The following is a 5,852-nucleotide window of genomic DNA, read 5'->3' as shown; positions in this document are numbered from 1 at the left end:
GGATGGAATTTTGAGGGGTCGTGTGTGTTAGAACTGTACACGCGTGTTAAAAAAACGTATCGTTTAAATAAAAATGTCGTCATAAAACGCTTCATTATCTATTTCTTTTAAAACAAAAAGGTGTTAAGAAATTCAAAAGCCACTTTGTTAAGAATATGAAATGTTTTTGAAAACGTTCAGTGATAAGAAGAATCACTGAATGAAAAGATCTTTATAAACATTTGATCACTGAAGAGGAAAAGCTTCAGTGATGGTCTTGTTTTAAGAAAGGAAAATACCGTAGAAAGATATATTTCCATTAAAAGGTTCAGTGATAGGAGAAACACTAAAACTATCATTTAAAAACTTTTGAATCACTGAATAAGGAAAGGTTATTAGAAAGAGATATACTTATTAAAAAGGTTCAGCGATAGAAAGAATCACTGAAACAAACTTTTTAAACGTTTTGATTACAAAAGAAGAAAAGCTTCAGTGATAGTTTTAAGATTTAAAGAAGAAAAATGAGTGTACATACCTTAGAGATAAGAGATGTATTTACTCAAGAGTTCAATGATAGAATAAGAACATTGAATCATTTCACTTACTGGGTAATGCGTATAGCTGAAGAAAATTAATCCTCAGCGTTTAGCATTCCAAGTTCGCTGATCAAGATGTTAAATCTTGTCTCATCAAGAGGCTTTCTAAAAAGGTCAACGAGTTGGTAGTCAGTGGGAATAAAGTATAGTTCAATATTACCAATCATAACATGATCTCTTATAAAGTGATATTGGATCTCAATATGTTTGGTCTTGGAGTGAAGAACAAGGTTATTAGCAATTGCAATAGCACTAGTGCTATCACAATAAATAGATGAAAACTGAAGATCGTAATCATTGAGCTGGTTTTTCATCCAAATGACCTAGGCACAACAACTTTTAGTGGCAACGTATTCAGCTCAGCAGTTGATGTGGACACAGAGTTTTGCTTTTTACTCGTCCAGCTTACCAACTTTCAACCTAGAAGCTGACAGCCTTGACTGGTGCTTTTTCTATTTATTTTGAACTCTGCAAAATCACTATCCGAGTAACATATTAGGTCAAAACCTGAACCCTTAGGGTACCAGAGACCCAAGTTAGAAGTTCCCTTCAGGTATCTGAATATGCGTTTTTCAGCAATGAGATGGGATTCCTTAGTTTCAGATTGATGTCGTGCACAAAGACATGTAGAGTACATGATATATGGTCGACTAGCTGTATGATACAACAGGAAGCCGATCATTCCTCTATAAACAGTTACGTTTACAAGCTTTCCATTTGGATCTTTGTTGAGAGAGGGAGAGAGAGAGAGAGCCATTGGAGTTTTCATAGATGAGCTATTAGAAAGATCAAACTTTTTCAGCATATCACGGACATACTTACTTGGGCTGATAAATATACCTTTATCGGATAGTTTGATCTGGAGATCTAGAAAATAGGTTAGTTCTCCCATCATACTCATATGATATTCTTTCTTCATGCGATCAGCGAACCGAAAGCATAAAAAGGGATTAGTGGAACCAAAAATAATATCATCGACATAAATTTAGACTAGAATGATATAACCTTTAACTTTCCTAAGAAATAAGGTCTGGTCAATCTTTCCACGGACAAATTTCTCAGAGTTGAGAAATGAGGAGAGGGTATCATACCGAGCACGGGGAGCCTATTTTAACCCGTAAAGAGCTTTATCCATACGATAGACATGTCGTGGATACTTAGGGTCAAGAAACCCTCGAGGTTGTTTAACATAAACTTCCTCTTGGAGTTTTCCATTTAGGAAAGCACTCTTTACATCCATTTGGTAGAATTTGAAGTCTCTATGGGTAGCAAAGGCTAGGAAGAGTCGAATAGGTTCGAGTCAAGCCACTGGTGCAAAGGTTTTATCATAAACGATTTCTTTTTCTTGTCTATAACCCTGAGCAACAAGATGAGCCTTGTTACGGGTTACCACACCTTGTTCATCTAACTTATTAAGACAAACCCATTTGGTGCCTATCACAGTTTTGTCAGACGGACGTGGGACCAGGTACCAAACTTTGTTTCTATCAAACTCAATGAGCTCCTCTTACATGGCAATGACCTAGCTTGGGTCTGAGATAGCATCATTGATTTTCTTGAGTTAAAATAAAGAAAGATAGTTGACAAAGAGACAGATATTACCTAGACCACGTCGAGTCTGGATACCTGCACTTGGATCACCAAGAATTTGATGAATAGGATGGTCTTTTGTCCATCAATGTGCTGGTAGAGGATTGTCATCTGAGCATTGATGTTCATAAATAGAAGATGAGGCTTCAGCTGTAGATTCTTCAGTAGTGGGTAGAATTGCTAAAAGAGCCTCAGATTCAGCGACTGATAGAGGTTCAGATGCTGAAGGTATTTCATTCATTGATTGGTGAGTGTTTGAAGTAGAGGGAGTAATGCAACTAATGGGCACTACAACGATCTCTGAAGAAGATTCGCTTCGGTTATTAGCTGCAACTAGAATGATAAGTGGATCATCATCACCTTCTAGAGTATCAGCGTTGGGTTGATTGCTGAAGGAAGCTTCAGGTTGTCCAACATGTGAGAACATCCAGTTTTCTAATTCTTCATCATCATTAATGATGGGTTTAGAATTAGTTGATTGAGAATCGTCAAAGGTGACATGAATAGTTTCTTATATTGTCTGTCGGCGTTTGTTGAATACTTTGAAGGCTTTGGATACTGAAGAATATCCAAGAAAGATTCCTTCATCAGCTTTGGGATCGAACTTTCCAAGTTGATCACGGTTGTTGAGAATAAAACGCATGTAACCAAAGATGTGTAGAAAGCTAAGAGATGGCTTTCTGCTATGGAAAAGTTTGTAATATGTCTTCTTGAACCTCTTAACAATTAGCGACGGTTTTGAGTGAAACAAGTTGTATTGACAGCTTCAGCCCATAACTGAGTGGGAAGATGAGATTCACTAAGCATTGATCGAGCAGCCTCAATGATTGTTCGATTTCTCCTTTCAGCGACCTCATTTTGTTGAGGATTTCTCACAGAGGAGAAGTTGTGAGAGATTCCCTTGTCCTCAAAGAAGTTATCCATAGTACTGTTTTTTAATTCAGTTCCATGATCACTTTCGATATTATTTCTTCAGGTGATTCACTTTTGGTTTTGAGAAAGAAGACCCAAGTGTACCTGGAGTACTCATCAACAATGACGAGTGTATATTTCTCTCCAGCAATGGATTGTACGTTAACTGGACCAAAGAGATCCATGTGCAATACCTGAAGTGGAGATGTCACTGAAGAGATTTTATTAGACTTGAAGCTAGCTCTTGTCTATTTTCCTTTTTCACATGTTGAGTAAAGAGATTCCTTTGTAAAGGTGTGTTGAGGAACACAAGTGACGAGATCATTTCTAGACAACTCACTGAGTGTCTTGAAGTTGAGATGAGAAAGTCATTTGTGCCACAGCCAGTTGATATCTGACGAGGCTTTAGAGAGAAAACAGTTATTCTCAGTACGAGAGAATCCATGTTGATGACGTAAACATTCTCTAGACGAGAACCGGTTAGAGCAACCTTATCATCCTTGTCAAAGACGTAGCATGAATTCTTACAAAATTTCACAGTGCTTCAATCCTTCAATATATGCAACCCGCTTGAAAGTGGTTGCATATTGGTTAATACACCAAAATATTTGGTATATCCTTCTCTATTTCCTCCAAAGGTCACGGAAGGGCCTTTTTCATCCTTGTAATTGATGAGCATAGATTTATCGCCAGTCATATGTCTTGAGCATCTACTATCGAGATACCAAATGCCTTTGACTTTCTGTACAAGGGAACAATTTAAAAATGCTTAGAGGCAACATCCACTGAAATTGAAGAATTAGTGTCAGCAGAAGGCTTCACTGAACCTAAAGAAGAGGCTTCAGTGGGATTAGAAACAACAGAGTTAGTAGATGTCTTCACTAAGCCTGACGAAGAGGCTTCAGTGATAAGAAGAACAACAACACCTGATGTTGAAGACACAGAGTCACTAGTTGTCTTCACTGAGCCTGAAGAGGAGGCTTTAGTGGATTTCTTCACCTTAGTTGTTTTTACAACCATAGTGGCGGATTTCGTGTTGGTAGATTTCTCAGCCTTGGCTACTTTCTTACCCTTGACAGGAGGACCAGCCTTGGCGGCAGAAAGACACTTGCTGGAAAGATGTGTAATTTCGCCATAGTGTCTACACTTCTCATTTGTTCTAGGAGGAACAGCTAAGGATTTGGAGTCTTTAGGTGAAACATTCACCTTGAGCTTAGACTTAGATTTCTGAGAAGATTCAGATATTTTGATCCCTAAAGAAGAAGAAGGTGCACAAGCTGAAGGAATAGATCTTGATCTATGTGACTTGTCATCCTTCTTAGGAAGAGGTGCTTTAACAATGGACTTAACTTTGTCTTTGGACCTGAACTCAAAGGAGTTCCTTCAAGATGACTCTCAGTAAAAGAAGACTAAGAGGAAGAGGTGTCAGGAATAGATGAGATGAAGGTACCAAACTTGAGCATAGACCTGTCAGTGACATTATCTTCCTGATCATAGGAGAAGCCTAGATCAGTCTTAATCTTGGCAGAAATCTGAGCGTTAATGATCTCAGAGGCTTTGCACCATCCTTCAATGGTAGCCATTTCAGCCTTGGGTTCAGCAATAGCCTGTTCGCGTTCAATAGTGATGGTCTGGTTTACAATGACCTGATCTTTAAGATCTTCTTCGATCTTAATCAACTCTTTGATCATAGAATGACAAATCTTTAACTGTTTTTGAAGATTAAGCATTTTTGCTTTTGATTTGCCATTTAGGGCATTGTAAAGGTCAACCATCAAAGTATCTAACGCTAATAGGCTAGAAGAAGAGGAAGAAGAAGAAGAAGAAGAAGAAGAAGAGGGTTCATTCAGGAAACATACCTGAGCAAGAGAGGATAATGAGGGATCACTGGGGGTTGATGTCTCATAAGTTTATTCCTTGACATCCTTGGCCATTATGCAAAGGTAGGTCGTATCTTCCTCATCTAAGGATGATTCGTCAGACAAATCAGCCCAATCATGTTCTTCAGTGACAAGGCCTTTTCCTTTTTGCTGAGAACTCTTCATCTTCTTGTACTTCTCCTTCAGCTTCAGATATTTATCGTCTTTGGCTCTGAAGGAGGATAGGGTTTTTGAAGATGGCGTTGCAGTCTTCTTTGACCTGCATTCACTCGCAAAGTGACCTTTACGTTGACAGTTGTAGCAAACCGCTGAAGCTTTGTCGATAGTATCTGATTTTGGATTTTCCTTAATGGTTAGCGTGGGAGATCTGCGGAAGTTACTTTTTCTAGAAAATATTCTAAAAGACTTAGTTATAAGAGCCAGTGATTCATCAAAGTCTGTGAGATCAGACTCTGACAAATCCTCAGAGTTAGTGGAATCTAACTCCGTTATAGAAACAGAAGACAGAAGAATAGAAGAAAAAGATGGGAGTTCAACTGAAGAATCTTCAGAGATCAAAGCTAGCGAAGAGATTTTCATGTCTCTAGAATCCTTGATTAGATTCCTCTTTAGTTGTCGAGACTGCTCGTGATTGAGTAGTATCTCATATAGAGAGCTTAGAGAGAGGGAGGACATATCGCTGGACATATTGAGACACATAGAATATGTATCCTAGGATTCTGGTAAACATTCCAGAAACTTTGTTAAAGTTTCAGAGTTGAAATATTATTTGCGAACTGTCCTCAAATCAATAAGAAGACTGTGTGTCCGTAATCACTGATCAATTCTTCATTTCATCACAACAATCATGGCAGAATCTTGATATTGCATTAAGATCATCAAGAACACATATATG

The sequence above is a fragment of the Cynara cardunculus genome (genome assembly GCF_001531365.2).
Source record: "Cynara cardunculus var. scolymus isolate 2C chromosome LG 4, CcrdV1, whole genome shotgun sequence".
Lineage (NCBI taxonomy): Eukaryota > Viridiplantae > Streptophyta > Magnoliopsida > Asterales > Asteraceae > Cynara > Cynara cardunculus.
Note: the sequence above shows the minus strand (reverse complement) of the source record.